Below are 25,476 nucleotides of genomic sequence, written 5' to 3' on the forward strand. Positions count from 1 at the left end.
TGTGTTAGAGCTGGAAGGTATGGATGCTATCTTGGCACAAAACAAATTGATGCATCAGCAAATTCAACAACAAATGGACATGATGGAAAGGAGAATTGATGGACTTTAAGTGACTGCAGTAAACATAGCAAGCCAACCTTCAAATGGATATAGCCAAAGTGAAGAAGCTTTTGAGAAATGCAACTATGAGCAGCAACCAGAGCAAGTTCAGTACATGCATAACACCTCAAGATCTTCTCAGAATGACTTCCTTGGGGATACATACAATTCATCATGGAGGAATCATCCCAACTTGAGGTGGGGTGATAATCAGAATTCATGGCGAAGGAACCACAATTCAAACAACTCCCGCAACACAAACAACCAAAACCCCTCATCCAATAACACTAACCAATTCAAGAACCCACAAAACACATACCACCAACCCCACAACAACTCACAAAACCACCAAAATAACTTCTCCACATCCATATTGTACCCACAAAATATCCCTGCAACTAATTCAAACAACTTCCAGCAACAACCATCCCAGTTCACACAATCACAACCGAATCCAGACTCTTAGAGAATCTTTAGTCTAGAGATAATGATAGAGAAACTTATGAAAGATCAAGCCCTGGCATTCAAAAACTAAGAGGCCACGATGAGGAATCTTGAAAGACAAGTAGGGCAATTGGCCAGACAAGCTGAAAGACCATACAATGCTTTTCCAAGGGATACCATTCCAAATCCCAAAGAAGAGTTCAAAGCAATCCAATTAAGGAGTGTAAGAACTCTGAAAAATGACAAGGTCAGCAGCAAGAAAGACGTAGCAGCTGAAGAAAAAAACCAGGAGAAGCTCAAGAAGAAGGAGGAAGAGCCACAAGCTCCAAGAAAGGGAAAACAAGTCATGGAAGAGCATCCACAAGAATAGAGGAAGGAGGTGAAGCCTTACATTCCTCCTCTGCCATATCCTCAAAGGTTGAAAAAGGAGATCAAAGACCAGCAGTTTCCCAAGTTCCTGGAAGTTTTCAAGAAGTTGGAAATCAACTTACCACTTGCTGAAGCTTTAGAGCAAATGCTATTGTATGCTAAATTTCTCAAGGAACTCATCAATAAGAAGAGAAGCTGGAATGAAAAGAAAACTGTGATTTTGACCCAAGAATGTAGTGCAATGATTCAAAGAGGCATTCCACCAAAACTCAAAGATCCAGGGAGCTTCATCATATCATGCACCATAGGCAACATGACTTTGGAAAGAGCTCTCTGTGACTTAGGTGCTAGCATCAATTTGATGCCTCTCTCAGTGATGAAAAAGCTTGCAATAGACAAAGTTAAACCCACCAGAATGTCACTTCAAATGGCAGATAGATCACTCAAGATACCCAATGGGGTTGTGGAGAACTTATTGGTGAAGGTTGGGGAATTCATCTTCCCTGCCGACTTTGTCATCTTAGACATGGAAGAAGAGGGACATAACTCAATTATCTTGGGGCGACCTTTCTTAGCTACAGCAAGAGCCATTATTGATGTGGAGAAAGGTAAAATGATCCTCAGGGTACATGATGAGCAAATGATCATCAATGTCTTTAAAGCAATGTAATATCCCCCTAAGAAAGAAAAGCACATGAGAGTGGAAATGGTAGAAGACTTGGGGGAAGAAGTGCCTAGAACGAGCAGTCAGGAGGAACAAGAAGAAGAACTAGAAGCTGTCATGGATGAATAAGTGACTAAAATCTCTTCTGAAGACAAGACAGAGGAGGCACCAAAGCAAGAATTGAAGCCCCTTCCTCCTCATCTCAAATATGCATTCCTTGGAGGAGAAGATACCTTACCAGTGATCATCAATTCATCCTTAAGCATGAAAGATGAAGAAAAGCTGATTGAAGTGCTGAAAGCTCATAAGACAGCTTTAGGATGGACAATTGAAGACATCAAGGGTATAAGCCCTGCAATTTATATGCACAAGATCTTGCTAGAAGAAGACTCAAAATTAGTGGTACAACATCAAAGGAGGCTTAACCCAACCATGAAGGAAGTTGTTCAAAAGGAGGTGATGAAATTATGGAATGCTGGAATCATATACCCAATTTCTGATAGCCATTGGGTGTGTCCAGTCCAAGTGGTGCCAAAGAAGGGAGGCATGACTGTCATCTTCAATGAGAAGAATGAATTAATCCCTACAAGGACAGTGACAGGGTGGAGGATGTGCATTAACTATAGGAGGCTGAATGATGCCACAAGGAAGGATCACTTCCCTCTCCCCTTTATTGATCAGATGCTAGAAAGATTGGCTAGCCATGCTTACTATTGCTTCTTGGATGGGTATTCTGGATACAATCAGATAGTGGTGGACCCCAAGGATCAAGAAAAGACCTCATTCACTTGTCCATTTGGAATTTTCGCCTACATGAATATGCCATTTGGGCTATGCAATGCTCCAGCAACCTTTCAAAGGTGTATGCTCTCCATATTCTCTGACATGGTAGAAAAATTTTTAGAGGTCTTTATGGATGACTTTTCTGTCTTTGGTAACTCTTTTGATACCTGTCTGCACCATCTAACTCTTGTCTTGAAAAGATGCCAAGAAATAAATTTAGTTTTAAATTGGAAAAAATGTCATTTCATGATACCAGAGGGTATAGTTCTTAAGCATAAGGTTTCAAGTAAGGGTATAGAGGTTGACAAAGCTAAGATAAAGATCATAGAAAAGCTTTCTGAACCAGTCAATGTGAAAGAAGTGAGAAGTTTTCTTGGGCATGCTAGTTTTTATAGAAGATTCATTAAAGACTTTTCAATGATATCTAAACCACTATGCAACTTGTTGGTGGTTGACAATCCATTTGTCTTTGATGAAAGTTGAAAGCATGCATTTGAAACTTTGAAAAATAAACTCACTACAGCACCAATCATCACACCCCTAGATTTGGACTTGCCTTTTGAACTTATGTGTGATACAAGTGATTTTGCAATTGGTGCTGTATTGGGACAGAAAAAAGATAAGTTGCATCATGTTATATACTATGCAAGCAAGGTGTTAAATGAGGCACAAAAAAATTACAACACCACAGAAAAAGAACTCTTGGCAATTGTATATGCATTTGATAAATTTAGACAATACTTGATTGGTTCAAAAGTTATAGTATATACTGATCATGCTGCTCTCAAGTACCTCACGACTAAACAGGATGCCAAGCCAAAACTTATCAGGTGGGTGCTGTTGCTACAAGAATTTGACATTGAAGTGAGAGATAGGAGAGGAAGTGAGAACCAAGTGATGCACAGAAACTTGTCTCTCAACAATTTTCCTTCAGCAAGTATACCGAATTGTCGTCAAGTAAAAACTCACAATAGAGTGAGGTCGAATCCCATAGGGATTGATTGGTCAAGCAACTTTAATTAGAGGAATGTTCTAGTTGAGCGAAGCAGAATTTGATTTGAGATTTGCAGAAAATTTAAATGGCGAGAAAGTAAATAGCAAAAAATGTAAATTGCTGGAAATAAAGAGCTGAATGTAAATGGCGGAAAGTAAATAGCAGAATCTTAAATGGGAACGGGGAAGATGCTCATAAAAGTAAATTGCAGAAATTAAAGAGAATGGGTAAGATCAGAAATGGGGAATTCATTGGGCTTAGGAGATGTTGCATTCTCCGGATCAAGTTCATTTTCATCTCTTCCTCAATCAATGCGTTCATTGATCTCCTTGGCAACCTTAAGTGATCGAATTACAATTTCTTGTAATTCAATCTCTCAAATCTTGATCAATAGCCACTTCCTTGGTCAATTGCTCAAGAGAAGAGATGAAGTATGGTCACTGATTATACCACATGCATTCCCAAATCAAGTGTTGGTAGAATTATAGTCACCATATCCATCCAACCCCAATTTGGTCCAACATGAGAAAGCATTTCTAGCATGATCTCTTCATTCCTCTTCCAAGGTTCAGAAGAGATCCAAGTATGAATAGCTTCTTTTCCAAGAAAACTACCCAATTGGATGAAGATTGAAAGCTTTCTAGTAAAATCAAGAGAAAAGATAGAAGAAGAATAATGAAAACTAATATTGATCCATCAAATTACAACAGAGCTCCCTAACCCAATGAAAGAGGTTTAGTTGTTCATAGCTCTGGAAATTGAAAACAAAGATGGAAAATATATTATGAAAAGTAAAACTAGTAGTGCACAGAGAGTAGTTCTCCAATTTCCAACTCCCCCCAAAAAAGTTTTTTTTAATTCAAAACTACCCCTATATATACTACTCTTCTGATCTTCTAGTTGGTTCTTCAAGTCTTGGATATGGGCCTTTGGATCTTGAGTTTGAAGCAGTTATCCTCTTCAGTGGGCTTAGCTTTACTTGCAGAGAGAAAGTGTGAAGTAGGCAGGGTGTTTAGCTCAGGACGTTAGTGGCGTTAACGTTAAGTGAGAGTGTGGGTTCGAGAATGTTAGTGACAATCACCTTTTTCACTAACTTTCCTAACCCAGGGATGATCCACGTTAACTTCAACGTTAGTGGCACCAACGTGACCACTAACGTTGCCTCTTGGTCCTTCTCACACGTTATTGGGACTCACCTTTTCCAATAACGTTGAGAGTCCTCCCTTCCCCCTACGTTAGCGTCCATGTTAAATTAGTTAACGTGGCTCTTAACGTAGGCTTGCCAATCCTTCGAGAACGTTAGTGACACTTACCTTTGTCACTAACGTTCCAAGATGCCCCTACTTCCCACGTTAGAGTCCATGTTAACTAGGTTAACATGGCTTCTAACGTGGTGTTGATAGCCATCTCCAACGTTAGTGACAAAGGTGAGTGTCACTAACGTTGGCTCATCATCTCCTTTATCCACGTTAGCTTCCACGTTAACTAAGTTAACGCGGGAGCTAACGTTGCTCATAGTGGCTTGTGGTGGTACATCCCAACGTTAGTGACAAAGGTAAGTGTCACTAATGTTGGCGATCACTTGCTTTCTCCACGTTAGCTTCCACGTTAACTAAGTTAACGTGGCAACTAACGTGGCTCATTGTGGCTTGGCCAACGTTAGTGACAAAGGTGAGTGTCACTAATGTTGGCTTCTCTTTTGCTTCACAACGTTAGAGTCCACGTTAACTGAGTTAACGTGGCTCTTAACGTGGCCACTTATGAGCTTGGTCCAACGTTAGTGACAAAGGTGAGTGTCACTAACGTTGGCCTTATTTCTTTCTTCTACGTTAGAGTTCTCGTTAACTTAGTTAACGTGACTCTTAACGTGGGCTATGATGGCTTTCGAGGACGTTATTGGCAATTACTTTTCTCATTAACGTTGAAAGCTAGCTCCCATTCCACGTTAGTGGTCACGTTAGTTAGACTAACGTGGCTGCTAACGTGGTTCTTCCTTGCTTCCTTTGTCCTGAAATCAAACAATAAAGTGCATCAAAGTTCTAATCCAAGTCATGAGACATGCATCATCCAAATTGTCATATAATTCATGCAAAATTCTCATGAAATCATGTAAAGTGCACCACGTTTGCTTGAATCAAGATGTAAGTAAAATTTTACCCAAAACTTGCTTATTTCCTAAGAAGATGCATGAAACTACCCTAAAACAGTAAAGAAAAGGTCAGTGAAACTGGCCAAAATGCCCTGGCATTACAACACCAAACTTAAAGCTTGCTTGTCCCTAAGCAAGTACTAGAACAAGAGAATGATGAATGGAATGCCAAGAGGAATGAGTCATTATTATGGAAGTCATGTCGTTAGTTTTATGGTGGTTTCATGCATAGTAACTTAGGTTCATTCCTTCACTGGCTTTCAGACCTTTATCATGTCCTAGAATACTCACTTGATTGTATCGCATGAGACTTTTATTCATTGATCCTTTTTGTTATTTCAGGGCTTGTTTGTGTTCTTAGACTAGGTGCTCTGTGAGGGGGCGACTCTTTAAGATAAGCTTTCAGCCAGTACTCCCGAACCAGTTGGTTCAAGGTGCTAGGTGTTAAGACACCCCTAAGGACTTACTCCCTCAAGTCTCTTTCCCCCATACATACACACCACAGGCACATGGTTTGTTATTTTCTTTCTTGAGACCTTGGTGTCCAGCACCTCTTTGGGTTACTAAGCGTTCTGTAGCAAAGGTTACTCTTGATAGTGGACTTTTAGCTGATAATCCCGGGTTAGTTAACCCAAGTTACCAAGTGATAAGGCACCCCTAAGAGCTTATTAATCCAAGTAAATCCCTTACACAGGAACACCACAGACACTTCCCTCAAGATTCAAACCCTTGGTGCCTAGCCTTATTTCTTACTCTTTTTCTTTTATTCTTAACTTTCATTTTTCTTTTCCTTTTCTTTTATTGGGATCTTGTTATTTGGCTAGTCTCATGGGGTATGTTTCAAGCATATGATATAGGACAGATAGTTGCCTTCCCACTTTATTGGTGAACCAACTTAGCTAATCTATTATCACACCATAAAATTAGGAACTAACTCCACAACTTGAACTCCCCTATGGTCTTTGATAACACACATTCTCTTTTTATTTGATTAAAAAGGAGGCAAGCAACACAATAAGGAAGATAGAATTGAAAACAGGCAATTTGACTAGCAATCACAGACCTAAGCAATGAGAATACTAAAAACAGAATTGAAAATCCTAAACTACCATGGAAGCATGTTCTATTTCATACATGATATTCCTTATTTAAAACTTGAAAAAGATGGGACAATGAGGGAACTCCACCACCTTTTACTCATGGGGTTGCCCCTGCTCTCCTTCTTGTTTGTCCTCTTTGTGTCTACTTCTGCTTCCTTGCATTTGTGCTAGTCTGGCTCTTTTCCAGTCTTCAAGTGCCTTCTTTACTGATTTATGACTCTTCTCAACCCTTACTCTTTCTTCTCGTGCTAACTCATCCTTCACTTCGTCATATTTTGTGATTCCCGGATGTACATTAGGTAGCTGTCCAACTAAGTATCCAAGCCTTGCTAGCATGTATACATGATTTCCACTTTCACTCATGTAAACCCCTTCAAAGAATGCCCTGTGCTCGTCAAAGAGTTCTTCTTGTTCTATTTGTTTTTGATGCATCTCATGTATGTGTGCACCTTGATGTGCTTGGATGTTGATTAGCTTCTGGACAGATTCTTGTTGTTCATTTTGCCTTTGTTCTATCCTGTGGAAAGATTCACCCCATTGTTTTTCTTGTTCCAATTGCTGCTCCATCATTTGCTTCTGCCACTCCCCTTGTTGATTCGTCCATCTAGAAAATGATTCTTCTTGGCGGTTCATCATTTGTAGTTGGAGCTCCTTCTGTGCCTCTTATTTTCCCAATATTGCCTACATAAGCCATCAATAGCTTCTTGTAATTGGTGCATGTTCAAGGTGGCTAGGGCTTGCTCTTCTAGGTCTTGTCCTTCTACTACTTGATGGGCTGGCCTCTTCCTACGCTTCCGTTGAGGTAGGGGAGATGCAACAGCATTCATCCGTCGGACCGTAATTGGAATGCCCTCTTTTATCCACTCGGGGTCTTCGTCTTCAAACACCACCCCAGCCCTGTTGCATAGTCGGAAAATAGTGCTAGGGTAGCCTAACTTTCCTATAGAATCGCTATTCTCAGCCCTCTTCCTGATGCCGTGGGCTATGAGTTCATGAACCTTGATCTCTCCTCCTTTGAGTATACAGTGTACCATTGTGGCTCTCTTGAGATTCACCTCTGAGTTGTTCCTGGCGGGGAGGATGGATCTCCTTACAATTGTCCATCAATTTTCCTACGAAACAAGAAAAAGTGTAATTATTAATTGTGTGGATAGTGGCGGCAAAATAAAAATGGGAACAACTACCCCTTTTTTTTTTAGTTTTTGTTTATAACTAACTAAGTAGTATTCATGAATGCCAACCAACTGATTAACTGAATATCCATGTATGCAACATTGGCAACACCAAACTTAGTTTGGTGCCATGTGGTGTAAAAGATTTGTTCAAGGCCCCTAAGAATGACATGATGTGGGTTACATTCATGTTCTCTTAGTGTGCCTTGAACACCAAACTTATTCCTCACTATATATTGCACACAATGATTCATTCAAGTGCATATCAAGTTGATTTGAATTTTATGAACCTTGATTTATTAACTATTTTTAAAAGCATGTAAAACATGGGTTGCCTCCCATAAAGTGCTTCTTTAGCGTCACTAGCTTGACGTTCTGCCTTTATCAGGGTGGTTGGTAGTGCTTCAAGTCCTCCCCCCTTGCAGTAAATCTATCTCCATTGGCTTCATCAAGGATCTCCACATGTTCTATGGAGAGGACTCTGTTGATGGTAAAAACTTTAGGTAGCTGAGATGGGATGGTGGGGAGATCGGGGGGAATGGCTGGGAAGTAAGCTGAGATTACTTTATCCCCTAGAGAGAAGTCCTCTGTAGGGATCTTCTTGTTCCTCCACCTCCTTGGTACCTTCTTCTTTGTTCCTTTTGATGTTGCCTTGCTCTTTGTGACCTCCTCTTCCAAATAGGTTTTGTTGCTGGTCTCATATAGCTCTGGTGGTTTAGGTTCCTCCTGATTTTCTTTGAGCTGTGACAGCTGCTGATTGCCTTGTTCCTCAACTAAGGAGATTCCCAGATGTGCTGGTTGTGCTTCAGTACTTGTTTCTTCCTTCAGTATCTCACTGTGATCTTTGCTTGGTTCTTTGTTCTCTTTATCTGTTTCTTGTGAGGGCTTGAAAACATTGAAGGTGAGTTGTTCATCATGGATCCTCAAAATTAGCTCCCCTTGCTCCACATCTATAAGTGCTCTGGCTGTAGCCAGGAATGGTCTTCCCAATATGATTGGGTGCAGGTGACTCTCTTCCATGTCCAAGATGACAAAGTTTGTGGGCAGGAAGTATTTTCCAACATTCACTAGCACATTTTCAACCACTCCTACTGCTTATTTTTGAGTTTTGTCAGCCAGCCTGATAACTACATCTGTGGGTATTATCTCATTGATCTGTAGCCTTTTCATAAGTGATAAAGGCATTAAGTTGATGCTTGCTTCCAGATCACAAAGTCCTTTATCAAACATTGTTTCTCCTATGGCACAGGGGATGTAGAAACTCCCTGGGTCCTTCCTCTTTGTAGGCAGCTCTGGTTGAATGAGAGCACTGCACTCCTTATTCATCACTATGGTTTGTCCTCCCTTGAGTGAGCTTTTCTTGGTCAGCAGTTCCTTCATATACTTAATGTATGAGGGCATTTGTTGGAGGGCCTTGATGAATGGTATGTTTACATGGAGAGATGCAAACATGTCAAGAAACCTTGAGTATAGTCTCTTCTCTACACAGCCGTTTAGTAATTGGGGAAAGGGTGTATAGAGTCTCAGCAGCTCCTTCTGTATCAGCTCTTTCTGTGTAATTATGGTTTCTTAATGATTCTCCCTATGCTTTCCTGCTGAAGTGTCTTCAGGTTGTTCTAATAGGTTGTTTAGCTCTTCCTCAGTCTCCTTATCACTTATAGTAACTGTTCATACCTTGGGTCGAGCTATCCGACCTGGGATGATCGACGATAAAGTGACCGACCTCTTTGGGTCAAGCGGACTGACTTCTTCTTAAAGAACTCGGCCGAGTCAACAAGAGAGCCCAATAAAGGGCCCAGGTAGAGGAACACGACTCAAATCCTAAGGCAGCCCAAGCCTATAGAGATAAAGGCGGTTCCGTTCAAGATACGCTGACCTTAACTCAAAAGATCAAGATAAGATAAGATAACTAACTTATCTAATCTAAAAGGTCACACCTCACCTTTATAAATACACTGGAGCACCCAGGTATAACTCGTACTCTGATTCTACATAACACCTGTTTAATACCCAGGCTAACTTAAGCATCGGAGTCTCTTGCAGGTACCCCCCACCCTTCGGTGATAGAGGATCAGCAGCACGTTCAATCCAAACAAGTCGGACGCACCAGCTCCGACCGCCATTTACCAGCCGAACACATCGGTTCCGACCAGCACAGAAGATCTCGTCCGAGATCGACCTACAGTTCCAGGTAACCCTCGGAACATTGGCACCGTTGCCGGGGACTGGAAGTCATCCCATCACCATGGCGGACGACCATGACAACGACTACGATTCGGATTTAGAAAAGAGAACGCCGCACAAAAATGCGGACACCCCACCAAAAGATACCCCAGAATCCAACGGAGACAAAAATTCAGCAAACCTGGGAGCAATAGAAGCACTTCAAGATCGCTTGAAGCAACTTGAAAAAGAAACCCAACAACAACGAGAGATCGGAAAGGATCTACAAAGAGAGGTACGGTGACGACAAGAATTGGAAGAAAAATTACTACAATTAGAAGCCGATCTCAAATCGAAAACCCCCTCAAATCACTCCCGAGGAAAGCTCACGCAAAGAACAGGATCCATTCACCAGGGAGATCATGAAAACCAAGATCCTAAAGGACTTCAAACTACCGGATATGACTTTATATGACGGCACCACAGATCCTAACCATCATCTCAGCAATTTCAGAAGCAGAATGTACCTTACCGATGCCTCAGATGCCGTTCGCTGTAAAACTTTTCCAACAACCCTCACGAAGACGGCAATCAGATGGTTCGACAACCTACCTCCAAAATCCATCTCAAACTTTGACGAAAGATAAGGCCAAGCACGCCCCCAGTCTACTGGGGATCAAGCAAGGAGATCGGGAGAGCCTCCGCAACTACATGGAAAGATTCAATAAAACATGCATGGACATACAAAGTTTACCCACAGAGGCCGCCATCATGGGACTCATCAACGGCCTACGAGAAGGACCTTTCAGCCAATCTATATCAAAAAAGTACCCGACCTCCTTGGATGAAGTACAGGAACGAGCAGAAAAATACATCAATATGGAAGAAAATGCCCGATTGGGAGAAACCTCAAAATCTGGAGCCTCCTACCGGGATAAAGACAAAGAATCCAGAAAGAAAGAAGATCGACAAGGGGAGAAAATAAAAAAATACCATAATTACACTCCTCTCAGGGCATTCCTAGTCCACGTGTACAAAGAAGTCTACCATATAGAGAAAATCCCCCCAGCGCGACCGCTCAAAGGCAAAAGGGGAGGGGGAAACCGGAAGGAATATTGTGAATACCATCGAGTCCGAGGGCACTCCACCAACGAGTGCTTCGACTTAAAGAATATCATAGAAAAATTGGTGAGAGAAGGAAAATTAGATCGATTTCTAGCCACCCGAGATGATGACCAAAGAAAGAGGCGAACGGACGAAGATGACGGACGAACTGAACGATCACCTCGGACACCAGAAAGACACGTCCACATGATACACGGTGGGTTCGCAGGAGGTGGGATCTCCAAATCATCTCGCAAAAGATATCTCAAAGAAGTATATCATGTCGAAGGAAAGGAGGAAACACTCGACATCCCGGCGATAACATTCATTAAAGAGGACGCATTCGGCATCATCTCGGGACACGATGATCCCATGGTCATCACTATCATATTGGCAAACGCCAATCTACATTGCACATTAGTGGACCAGGGGAGTTCTGCCGACATCTTATTCAAAACAGCGACAAACTCGGCTTAGACGAAAAGGAGCTTAGGGCATACCCGAACAGCCTGTTCGGATTAGGAGATACCCCAGTACAACCACTGGGATACATATCGCTACACACAACCTTTGGAAAGGGGAACCAATCTCGGACCCTCAAAATAGACTACATTGTGGTCGACGTAAGCTCAGCCTACAATGCTCTAATAGGTCGGACAACACTCAATCAACTCGGCGCAATAGTCTCAACCCCACATCTATGCATGAAATTCCCAACCACAGAAGGGATAGCCAAGATAAAAGCAGATCAAAAGATGGCACGCCGCTGTTATAACGAAAGTCTAAACCTTAGAGGAACGGGAGAGGAGTTTCATACAATTGAACTAGGCGGAGTCCAGCAATGAGAAGAACTCTGTCCGCAGCCAGAAGGCGAGATGGAGAAGATTCAAATCGGAGACACCTCGGACAAAACAACCAATATTGGCACGACCCTAAGAGGAGACTCAAAAGAATTATTGGTATAATTCTTACGAGATAATGTCGATCTCTTCGCATGAAAAGCCGCAGACATGCCAGGCATAGACCCTAAGCTAATGTGCCACAAGTTGGCGGTCTACCCAGGATCTCGGCCGGTTCAGCAGAGACGAAGGAAACTCGGGCCAGAACGATCCAAAGATGTGGAAGAACAAGTACAGGCCCTACTGGAGGCAGGATTTATAAGAGAAGTCAAGTACCCACTATGGCTAGCCAACGTTGTCTTGGTGAAAAAAGCAAACGGGAAGTGGCGAATGTCCACCGATTACACAGATCTCAACAACACCTGCCCAAAAGATCCATACCCACTCCCAAGCATCGATGCTCTGGTAGATGCTTCCTCCGAATACAGATACCTCTCATTTATGGACGCATACTCGGGATACAACCAAATCCCCATGTATCCACCAGATCAGGAAAAGACCTCGTTCTTAACACCAAAGGCAAACTACTGCTATATCGTGATGCCTTTCGGTCTCAAGAACGCAGGAGCTACTTATCAAAGGCTAATGAATAAAGTCTTCTCAGGTCACATTGGAAAAATCATGGAAGTTTATGTGGACGACATGTTGATAAAGACACAAAGCGAAGATACATTATTATCCGACCTAGCTCAAGTGTTTGACACCATAAGGAAGCACAACATGCGACTCAATCCCGCAAAATGCACCTTCGCAGTAGAAGCAGGCAAAATTTTAGGTTTCATGCTCACACAAAGGGGAATTGAGGCAAATCCAGACAAATGTCAGGCCATACTCAAAATGAAGAGCCCAACCTGCGTCAAAGAAGTACAACAACTCAACGGGAGATTGGCCGCCTTATCCCGATTCTTAGCAGGAGCTGCGATAAGATCTCTCCCCTTCTATGCTACTTTAAGAAAGGGAAAACAGTTCGAATGGATGACAGAATACGAGCAAGCCTTCCAAGACTTCAAGGAGTTCTTAGGATGGCCACCTATCCTATCTCGACCACGAGAAAGAGAGCCGCTCATACTATATCTCGCAGTAGGGAGCCGGGCAATAGCTTCAGCACTAATCAGAGAAGATGAACATGGGCAACAACCCGTCTACTTCATTAGCAAGGCACTACAGGGATCCGAGCTGAACTACCAGAAAATAGAAAAATTTGCCTATACTCTTATCCTAACATCTCGACGACTCCGCCCGTACTTCCAGGCTCACACCATTATGGTTCGAACTAACCAGCCCATAAAAGGAATATTGTAGAAAACAGATCTAGTAGGAAGAATTCTACAATGGGCAGTCGAGCTATCAGAATTCGACCTCCAATACGAAGCTCGGACGGCCATCAAATCACAGTATTTGGCCGACTTTATCGCAGAATTCACAGATGCCTTAGAAACCCCCACAGAATGGAATCTTTACGTGGATGGTTCTTCAAATAAAACTGGAAGCGGCGCAGGCGTGATAATAGAAAGCAACCAAGGAACCCAAGTTGAGCTCTCCCTCAAGTTCGGATTCCCGGCCTCAAACAACCAGGCAGAATATGAAGCATTATTAGCCGGTTTGAAGCTGGCTAAAGAGGTCGGAGCTTAAAAACTCAACATTTACAGCGATTCACAAGTGGTCACATCACAAATAATAGGAAGCTACCAAGCCAAAGATCCCACCATGAAAAGGTATTTGGATAAAACCAAGGAACAGCTCGGACAAATTGGGGAGTACAAGATCTGCCACATACCTCGCGAACAAAATGCCCGAGCTGATGCACTCTCAAAATTAGCCAGCACCAAACCAAGGGGCAACAATAGAAGCCTCATCCAGGAAATGTTGCAGAACCCGTCAATCTCGGAAGAGGAAAAAGTCCTGACTATAACAAGTCAGGACCAAGGATGGATAACCCCCATAATCATCTACCTCAAAACAGGAACGCTCTCCACAGAAGAAAAGGAGGCAAAGAGGTTAAAATGGGAGGCACAGTACTACACCATCATAAACAACATCCTGTACAAAAGAGGAATCTCAATACCTTTACTAAAATGCGTACCGACCTCCAACACAAGAGAAGTGCTAGAAGAAATACACAGCGGCATTTGTGGCAATCATCTCGGAGCGCAAGCTCTCGCCAAAAAGGTACTCCGGGCGGGATTTTATTGGCCAACTCTACAGAAAGAAGCTACAGAATTTGTAAAGACATGTCCACCATGTCAGAAACATGCTAACTTCCATATCGCCCCGCCAGAAGAGCTCATCAGCGTGACCTCGCCTTGGCCATTTGCAAAATGGGGACTCGATCTTCTTGGCCCCTTCCCACAAGGATCAGGACAAGTTAAATTCCTCATAGTAGGGGTTGATTACTTTACAAAGTAGATCGAGGCAGAGCCCCTAGCCACCGCTCAAAGAAGCCGGAAATTCTTATATAGAAATATTGTCACGAGGTTCGGGGTTCCATATTCAATAACCACAGACAATGGCACTCAATTCACAGATACAGGTTTTAGAAAACTAGTAGCCGACTTAAATATAAAGCACCAGTACACCTCCGTTGAACACCCACAAGTCAATGGACAGGCTGAAGGCGCTAACAAAGTCATACTGGCCGGATTATAACGGAGATTACAAGATGCAAAGGGAGCCTAGGCAGAAGAGCTTCCACAGGTCCTATGGGCGTATCGAACAATGCCACATTCCACCACGAAGGAATCTCCCTTCCGATTAGCATATGGAATAGAGGCGATGAACCCAGTAGAGATCGAGGAAGGGTCGCCTAGAGTAATTCACTACAATGAGGAAGCAAACTCCCAACTGCAGAGAGAAGAGCTCAACTTGTTACCCGAAATCCAGGAAAGAGCTCGGATCAGGGAAGAAGCTCTAAAGCGCCGAATGGCTTCCAGATATAATCAAAAGGTAGTACCGAGAAGTTTTGCAGAAAATGATCTCATCCTAATCCGAAATGATATCGAAACAACTCGAAAGGACAAGGAAGGCTGGCAGCAAACTAGAAAGGACCCTACCGAGTTGTAAAAGTACTTGGAAAGGGCTACTACAGACTGTCTGAACTCGATGGACGAGAGCTTCCCAGGTCATGGCATGCCTGCAACCTAAGAAGGTACTACAGTTAGAAGAGATAAAAGACCTTATCATTGGATGCACTCTTTTTCCTGAAAAGGTTTTTTAATGAGGCACCAAGTTGAGACTCAGACAATCCCATATGTATATATTTGCACTTTTCCTTTAAATAAAATATATTTTAGATATTCTACAAAGATCTCAAGACGCATTAATCTGAAGCATTCATCGTCCGATTATAAAGCAACAGATCGGCAGAAAGTGAAAAACAATTTCACTGCACGATCACGATAAAGACAACTGTCTGATAAAGGTGAAAACGCGATTCACCCAAAGGACGATCTAGAGATGACAACCACTTTCTACAAATCGGCAAAGATGAACACAGAATAATGTAAGAAGTTATTGAAAGTGATCTAAAAAAGAACCTGACGAGGTCTTACAGATCGCTAAAATAATAACTTAAAGATTGGTCAAACATTAAGAAGTCGAACCAAGTCAAACCAAGTTATAAGTAAACCCTGGAAAGAGGTCTGGCCAACCCTATTAAAGAGGATTACTTTAACTTAGAAGGGCGCGACATAACAAAGTCAGCCCAAAACTAAAAAGTTATAAAAGTAATCCCTGAAAGAGATCTGACAAAGATCCAAGAAAGAGGATTACAAAAATAACTTAAAGGAGACCGACATAACGAAGTCGGACTCCTACTACTAAAAAGTTATAAAAGTAATCCCTGAAAGAGATCTAACAAAGATCCAAGAAAGAGGATTACAAAAATAACTTAAAGGAGACCGACATAACGAAGTCAGACTCCTACTACTAAAAAGTTATAAAAGTAATCCCTGAAAGAGATCTAACAAAGATCCAAGAAAGAGGATTACAAAAATAACTTAAAGGTGACCGACATAACGAAGTCGGACTCCTACTACTAAAAAGTTATAAAACTAATCCCAGAAAGGGATCTGACAAAAATCCAAGGAAGAGGATTACAAAAATAACTTAGAAAAGGACGACGTAAAGAAGTCGGCCTACTACAAAGCAAGTTACAAAGGTAACCCCTGAGAAAGACGGGACAAAGGACTGCCAAAACAACTTGGAGGACCAACTTGAAGGAATCGGTTATAGATCGTCAGAAATACAAGCAAGAGCGAGAAAACCGAAAAACAAGTCGGACCCACATAACCATAACTTCAAAAGATCCAAGCTACAAACAATAAAACAAAGCAATCTGAAAAGGTCGAGATGCAAGATTTCAAACATCAGTAGAAAAAATCCCAAGTCAAAAAGCTACTTCTTTTTACTCTACAAAAAAGTTATAAGGCCCGGAAGGCCACCAAAACCTACCATAAAGAGATAGCGAGCTACCTTTTGTTCGTCATAATAAAAAGTTGCTAAACAAGCAACTTGAAAATGTCAGCACTTAAATAAAAAGTTTCAAAAGCCCACAAGCCGGGCCAACTACATATCCAGAAAGAGATCAGCAAACATCAGGAGCCTTCTTAGCAGTATCAGGACAAGGAGAAGGAGGACGAGTCTGGATCGGCACAACGTCCACAGTTCCATCCTCCCGGTTCAGAATCTGGCAATCCGAGTCAAGCGCAGCAGGAGGAACTAAAGAGGTCGACACTTTGGCAGAGGACGCAGGGGGAACAACCTCATCATCACCATCCTCATCATCAGGAACAATCTTGCTATCCCTGACAACGTTGTCCAGGCTAAAAGAGGTGAGATCGGCTTCGAGAGCAATGACCTGAACTTGCTCCCTCAAGTTCTCATAAGCAGCAGTCACGCTGCCAACGAGATGACTTTGGAGCTCAGAATAATCTTCTCGGACACTGTCGAGCTCCCCCCTCAGGCGTAGCACCTCCCGATAAGATGCAACGTAACTCTCCTTATGCATCATCGCTGTGTCCTCAGCCAACCTCAAAGAAGCCGCCAGTGATTGAGAACTTGCCTCCTCATTCTTCAAGTCCTTCTCCAGCATGGCTACCTTTATCTCAAGCTCCTCCTTCAACTCCTACATCCGATCAAACTCTTGTTTTGCCTCCTCCATAAACGCTTTAGTGGCGTGGAGAGGGAGATTCTGAGCAGTCCGATATATGACAGCCGCCATATACGCCATCTTCACGTGATTTCGGGCCATAAACTCCAAGTGGCGAAGGATGGACACATCGTCCATGGAGAGAGCGCCGTAGGGACCGATTTGCTGATCCACAAATTCAATGGGATTAAAATCAGGAGCATCGAGGTTAAAGGGCTCAGCAGTCTTTTGCTTTTTATTGGGAGGAGCAACAGAGGGAGTAGCAGAAGTAGGGTGAGGATCCACCAAACGGACTCGGGGTGTAGGGATCACGTTCTTCACCCCGGGAGAACTCGGCATTGATGGCTTCTCGCGCACTTGGGAGGACACCTCCCCAGCCGCTTTGGCCGCAACATTTCTGGCAGCAGTCGCCCTCTGCGCCCTCTTAAAAGCTTTCATGGATTCACTATTCTTCATTGCCTCTGAAAATAAATCAAGAAAATTCAGCTACAAGTCGGACAAGTCGGAGAGACAGTTATAAGCAACATAAATAAGATAATAAAAGAAACACAAAATACCCAGTTCAGTTTTAAGAAGAGAAGGATTGGTTAGAAATTTCTTTGTGTCAAGATGGGGAGATTGATCCCAGCGTTCTTCCAAAATAGTCACAAAGGCTCGCTCCTTTTTGCCATTCTAAGGGAAAAGCAGGTTCGTCATTCTCATCTAGAAAAAAGGGGTGAGCTCCTTCAACAGCTCGGACCTTGAAAAAGTAGTTTCTAAAATCACGAAACGACTCGTCAAACATGGAAAAACCTTTTTTTCCTGGGTAGAACGAAAGGAGACCCAAGCTGACTTCTTTTATACCACACCGGGCTTAGTCAAGACAAACAGATAGAAAAAGAGAAATTGGGAAGCAGGAATACCAAAACCATTGCACAATAATTGGAAGATTTTAATAAAACCCCAGGAATTAGGGTGAAGTTGAGAAGGGGCAACATTACAAGACCATAACAGGTCGGTTTTAAATTGGGTAAAAGGAAGGGTGATACCCAGCTGACCAAAGAAAAAATCATAAACATAAAAGAAGGGGCGACCATCAACAACCCGAGTTGAAAAGCAGACTCTCTCGTCAGAAGAAGGAGGGACAAGTTCATAGTTCTTCTCATCACCAGAATTACTACAGACACTATGAAACTGCCTAAGCTGAGCACAAAATTCAGAATCAACCAGCGAGACACACATGAGAACCATGGAGTCCACCCAATCGACCATACCCGCGGGAACCTGGGAAGGAATCTCTACAACGTTATTTCGGGAAGACATGAGGTCAACTAAATCCTACAAAAAGAAAAGAAGAATGGATTACTTAAAAACATCTCAGACAGGGGGCAAGACATCTCGACGGATGGATAAATAAAAAAGGGAAAACCCCAAGAATCAAGACAAAAAGTCTTGGGGCATCCCTTGGAGGCAGTAAACAAGCAAGGTCTTTAAGTTATTTCTACAGCCTACATCCCGGCACTCATCAAAATAAAATCCAGAAAGAAAACAAAGGAAGCAAAAATGCAAAAAGTCCACCCTTCTACAGTTTATCAGCAGAAAGCACTATTTCCATAGTTTATCAGAAATTCCAAAAAAGGGCCAAGCAGAAAAACAGCAAAGACACAACCTTTTTTCAGAATCAAACAAAGTCATCATTTCAAAGCTTCAAATACAAAAGCATTCACGAACATACAAAGTTCTAAAAGTATCAAGCAACAGATGGAAAAACTACAAGACACATAGTGATCAGCAAAAAAGACAGAAAGATCTAAACTTTCTCAAAACAAACACAAAAATGGTGTAGAGGAAGGAAGGAAGAAGAGTCAAACCTTCGAAATGAGATAAACTGTGAAGAAAAGCAGGGAAGCGGAAGGCAAAAAGCCAGAATCACCCTTCTCCCACAAAAAAGCAAAGTGACAAAGCAACGTCGCTAGGCTAAAACGCGCAACTACAAACTCCAGGTAGAAGCTTCAGAAAAATCAAAAAAGGTGAAAGCGAGAAAATGAAAGAAGAAATACGAAGAAGTTACGAAAAGGGTGAAGGAGAGAAACCATTTCTGGAGTATAAAATTAAAAAATAGGGAAGTTAGGGAAACGGGGCAATTAAATGTCAATTAAATACGGATATTAAAACCGCTTGCATTCCCAAAAAAGCGCTAATACAAAAGCGCGCGTTTGTAGAGGAAAACGTTCTACATTCAAAAGCTGCTACAAAAAGAAGTCGACAAGATGCTTGAGTTCGGCTTCACTACAAAAAGGACCAAGGAATTCAACCTCAACAGAGAAGACCGAGCTCAAGCAGGGGCACTGTTCATACCTTGGGTCGAGCTATCCGACCTGGGATGATCAACGATAAAGCGACCGACCTCTTCGGGTCAAGCGGACCGACTTCTTCTTAAAGAACTCGGCCGAGTCAACAAGAGAGCCCAATAAAGGGCCCAGGTAGAGGAACACGACTCAAATCCTAAGGCAGCCCAAGCCTATAGAGATAAAGGCGGTTCCGTTCAAGATACGCTGACCTCAACTCAAAAGATCAAGATAAGATAAGATAACTAACTTATCTTATCCAAAAGGTCACACCTCACCTTTATAAATACACTGGAGCACCCAGGTATAACTCATACTCTAATTCTACATAACACCTGTTTGATACCCATGCTAACTTAAGCATCGGAGTCTCTTGCAGGTATCCCCCACCCTTCGGTGATAGAGGATCAGCAGCACGTTCAATCCAAACAAGTCGGACGCACCAACTCCGACCGCCATTTACCAGCCGGACACATCGGTTCCGACCAGCACAGAAGATCTCATCCGAGATCGACCTACAGTTCCAGGTAACCCTCGGAACAGTAACCATCTTGCAATCTTCCCATCTGACTTTCTTTGCTTCACCTCTCAGATTTTTCTCTATGTCACTTGGGAAGCTATCAGTAGGTTTGGGGATCTTCTCAGATAAGTATCCCACTTGAAATTCTAGCCTCTTGTTGGTTTCTCCCTGGTTCTTGATACTGGCTCACACCTCCTCTTTGAACACCTTGTTATCTTGAATCTCTTTGCATATGCTTTCAAGTATATTCTCAATCCTTGAGAGTCTATCTTCAGATGATGATGAGTTGAGGTTGGATGGGTGAGTTGGGTTATTTTGGTTTTGGTATGGATGTGGAGAGGTGTTGTTAGGGTGGTGTTGATATGATCTCTGTGTGGAATGTTAGTGAGCTGCATGGTTGTTGGGGTTGTGACGTCTCTGATCTTGGCTTTGATCTTATTGATTTCCCCACCCAAAGTTTGGGTGATTTCTCCAACCAGGGTTGTAGGTCTTGGAGTATGGATCATGGGTCTGCCTGGGTGAGTTTCCAATGTAGTTGGCTTGTTCTTGCTCATCCTCTGCCTCTGCATTCACTCCCTCTTGGGTTGCTGATGAGGTGGTGATTGCTGCTACTTGGTTCCTCTCCATCTTCTTGGTGAGGTCAGCCAGCTGCTTGGTGATAAGCTTGTTTTGGGCCAGTAGTGCATCCACATTGTTTAGCTCCATCACTCCTCTAGTGTTGCCTCTTTCAGAAGCATAGAAATAGTCATTCTCTTCTACAGTCTTAATGACATTTATGGCTTCTTCAATGGTCTTCTTCTTGTTCAGAGATCCCCTGATAAGTGGTCTACTGCCTTCTTTGATTCATAAGAAAGACCTTCATAGAAAATGTGTAGTTGCACACCCATTCATTGAACATATCTGGTGGACACCTTCTTGTCAGGTCCTTAAACCTCTCCCATGCTTCATATAGAGTCTCACCATCTTGTTGCCTGAAGGTTTGCACCTCAGCTCTCAGCCTATTGATCCGTTGAGGAGGATAGAATCTTGCCAAGAACTTGTTCACCACCTCTTCCCAGGTTGCTAAACTCTCCTTTGGGAAGGATTCCAGCCATTTAGATGCCTTGTCCTTGAGTGAGAAAGGGAACAGAAGTAGTCTATAGGTGTCAGGATGAACACCATTAGACTTCACAGTATCACATATCCTCAGGAAGGTGGTTAAATGTTAATTGGGGTCTTCTTGGACACCTCCTCCGAATGAACAATTGTTCTGAACAAGGGTAATGAGCTGTGGCTTTAGTTCAAAGTTGTTGGCATGTATGGTTGGCCTTTGGATGCTACTTCTGCAATTTTCTGGGTTTGGATTGATGTACGAACCTAGAACTCTTCTCTCTTGCCCAGCATGATTTGCTAGACCTTCTCAGCCATGGTTGTGAGCCTCTTCTTCATGATGGTTCTCCATATTCTCGTCCATATCTGGTTCAAAGTACTCCTCCTCTTCCTCAGCACCAACTACTCTCTTTCCTCTTGCTTCCCTCCTTAATCTAAGGAAGGTCTTCTCAAGTTCAGAATCAAAGGAAGTTGAAGCCCCGCTTCTTCTCCTTGTCATACAACCAACAAGGCATAAGCAAGGAAATAGATGCAGAAAGTAATTTCTACAGAAATGCTGTTAATGTGAGTGATGCAATATATCAAACAGTTAGTGGGTTAGTGGGCTGAATTGTAAACAACTAAGAAAATGGGTAGGGGGAAGGGAAGAAAATAACTGAACAGAAAGTAAATTACTCAAATGAACTTAAATCAAACAAAAGAAAAAAAATGCTCAATCTAGTTATCCTCCAATTTAATCATTGTTGATACAAAATCAATCCCCAGCAACGGCGCCATAAACTTGATGCACGGAAACTTGTCTCTCAACAATTTTCCGTCGGCAAGTATACCGAATTGTCGTCAAGTAAAAACTCACAATAGAGTGAGGTCAAATCCCACAGGGATTGATTGGTCAAGCAACTTTAATTAGAGGAATGTTCTAGTTGAGCGAAGCAGAATTTGATTTGAGATTTGCAGAAAATTTAAATGGAGGGAAAGTAAATAGCAGAAAATGTAAATTGCTAGAAATAAAGAGCTGAATGTAAATGGCAGAAAGTAAATTGCAGAATCTTAAATGGGAATGGGGAAGATGCTCATAAAAGTAAATTGCAAAAATTAAAGAGAATGGATAAGATCAGAAATGGGGAATTCATTGGGCTTAGGAGATAGTGCATTCTCCGGATTAAGTTCATTTTCATCTCTTCCTCAATCAATGCGTTCATTGATCTCCTTGGCAATCTTAAGTGATCGAATTACAATTCATTGTAATTTAATCTCTCAAATCTTGATCAATAGCCAATTCCTTGGTCAATTGCTCATGAGAAGAGATGAAGTATTGTCACTGATTATACCACATGCATTCCCAAATCAAGTGTTGGTAGAATTATAGTCACCATATCCATCTAACCCCAATTTGGTCCAACATGAGAAAGCATTTCTAGCATGATCTCTTCATTCCTCTTCCAAGGTTCAGAAGAGATCCAAGAATAAATAGCTTCTTTTCCAAGATAACTACCCAATTGGATGAAGATTGAAAGCTTTCTAGTAAAATTAAGAGAAAAGATAGAAGAAGAATAATGAAAACTAATATTGATCCATTAAATTACAACAGAGCTCCCTAACCCAATGAAAGGGGTTTAGTTGTTCATAGCTCTGGAAATCGAAAACAAAGATGGAAAATACATTAGGAAAAGTAAAACTAGTAGTGCACAGAGAGTAAAATTATACAGAGAGTAGTTCTCCAATTTCCAACTCCCCCCAAAAAATCTTTTTTTTTAATTCAAAACTACCCCTATATATACTACTCTTCTGATCTTCTAGTTGGTTCTTCAAGTCTTGGATATGGGCCTTTGGATCTTGAGTTTGAAGCAGTTATCCTCTTTAGTGGGCTTAGCTTTACTTGCAGAGAGAAAGTGTGAAGTAGGCAGGGTGTTTAGCTCAGGACGTTAGTGGCGTTAACGTTAAGTGAGAGTGTGGGTTCGAGAACGTTGGTGACAATCACCTTTTTCACTAACGTTCCTAACTCAGGGATGATCCACGTTAACTTCAACGTTAGTGGCACCAACGTGACCACTAACGTTGCCTCTTGGTCCTTCGCACACGTTATTGGGACTCACCTTTTCCAATAACGTTGAGAGTCCTCCCTTCCCCCTACGTTAGCGTCCACGTTAAATTAGTTAAAGTGGCTCTTAACGTAGGCTTGCCAATCCTTCGAGAACGTTAGTGACACTTACCTTTGTCACTAACGTTCCAAGATGCCCCTACTTCCCACGTTAGAGTCCATGTTAACTAGGTTAACATGGCTTCTAACGTGGTGTTGATAGCCATCTCCAACGTTAGTGACAAAGGTGAGTGTCACTAACGTTGCCTCATCAACTCCTTTATTGCTCATAGTGGCTTGTGGTGGTACATCCCAACGTTGGTGACAAAGGGAAGTGTCACTAACATTGGCGATCACTTGCTTTCTCCACGTTAGCTTCCATGTTAACTAAGTTAACGTGGCAACTAACGTGGCTCATTGTGGCTTGGCCAACGTTAGTGACAAAGGTGAGTGTCACTAACGTTGGCTTCTCTTTTGCTTCCCAACATTAGAGTCCATGTTAACTGAGTTAACATGGCTCTTAACGTGGCCACTTATGAGCTTGGTCCAACGTTAGTGACAAAGGTGAGTGTCACTAATGTTGGACTTATTTCTTTCTTCCACGTTAGAGTTCTCGTTAACTTAGTTAACGTGACTCTTAACGTGGGCTATGATGGCTTTCGAGGACGTTATTGGCGATTACTTTTCTCATTAACGTTGCAAGCTAGCTCCCATTCCACGTTAGTGGTCACGTTAGTTAGGCTAACGTGGCTGCTAACGTGGTTCTTCCTTGCTTCCTTTGTCCTGAAATCAAACAATAAAGTGCATCAAAGTTCTAATCCAAGTCATGAGACATGCATCATCCAAATTGTCATATAATTCATGCAAAATTCTCATAAAATCATGTAAAGTGCACCATGTTTGTTTGAATCAAGATGTAAGTGAAATTTTATCCAAAACTTGCTTATTTCCTAAGAAGATGCATGAAACTACCCTAAAACAGTAAAGAAAAGGTCAGTGAAACTGGCCAAAATGCCCTAGCATCACCAAGTTGCAGATCATCTGTCAAGACTGCCACAAGAGATTAACCAGGATGCCCCACAACCGGTGAATGAAAAGTTTCCAGATGAGCATCTTCTTCAAGTCCAACAAGCACCATGATTTGCTAAGATTGCAAAGTACAAGGTGGGAAGAAGGATTCCTCAAGAGTTCACCAAGCAACAAGTGAAGAAATTACTCAATGAAGCCAAGAAATTCTTTTTGGACGAGCCATTCTTATTTAAGAGGTGTTCAGATGGAATGATAAGAAGGTGTGTTCCTGAGAATGAAATGTGGGACATATTGTGGCACTATCATGGTTCAGCGTATGGTGGACACTTTGGGCCAGACCGAACAGCTGCTAAAGTGCTTCAAAGTAGATTCTATTGGCCAACCATATTCAGAGATGCTAGAGAATTTGTGCACCAATACAATGAATGCCAGAGAGCTACAAGACTAACAAAGAGGAATGAAATGCCTCAAAACTTCATTTTAGAAGTGGAAGTGTTTGATCTCTGGGGCATAGACTTCACGGGACCATTTCCCCCGTCACATTCCTTCAAATATATATTGGTAGCAGTGGAATATGTCTCCAAATGGGTAGAGGCCTTAGCAACAATCACATGTGATGCACCAATTGTGCTTCAGTTTCTTAAGAGACATATTTACCAGATATGGGGTACCTAAAGGCCTTATTAGTGATGGTGACAGCCACTTTTGCAATAGACAAATGGAAAAGCTGCTCCACAAATATGGAGTAATTCACAAAGTGGCCACACCATACTACCCTCAGACTAATGCTCAGGCTGAATTGGCAAATAGGGAGCTAAAGAGAATCTTAGAGAAGACAGTTGGGGTCATAAGAAAAGACTGGGCAAGAAAGCTGGATGATGCTCTATGGGCATATAGAACTGTATTCAAAACCCCAATTGGGAAGTCACCCTTCCAGCTGATTTATGGCAAATTCTGTCACCTACCTGTGGACCTCGAACACAAAACTTTCTGGGCCACTAAGCTCCTTAATCTTGACTATCAAGCAGCAAGAGAGAAAAGGCTATTGCAACTCAATGAGTTGGATGAGTTCAGATTGGAAGCTTATGAGAATGTTAAGATATACAAGGAGAGAGCTAAAAGGTGGCATGATAAGAAAATCTAAAGAAGAGAGTTTGAGCCAGGGCAACAAGTGCTGTTATACAACTCCAGGCTCAAGATCTTTCCTAGAAAACTCAAGTCTAAATGGACTGGCCCTTATCTGTTGACCAAGGTTTTTCCGCATGGAAGCCTTGAACTTATGAATGAAGTTACAAGGGACACTTTTACAGCAAATGGTCACAGAGCAAAGAATTTGACAAGATGA

General features: G+C 42.2%; 1 pseudogene; it reads left to right on the plus strand.

Moving 5' to 3' along the window:
- The first annotated feature begins 643 nt into the window (after nucleotides 1–643).
- LOC148555738 (uncharacterized) lies at nucleotides 644–25,476 on the plus strand (annotated as a pseudogene).

This window comes from Arachis ipaensis, chromosome B6 (genome assembly GCF_059453495.1).
Source record: "Arachis ipaensis isolate K30076 ecotype BB chromosome B6, ASM5945349v1, whole genome shotgun sequence".
NCBI lineage: Eukaryota > Viridiplantae > Streptophyta > Magnoliopsida > Fabales > Fabaceae > Arachis > Arachis ipaensis.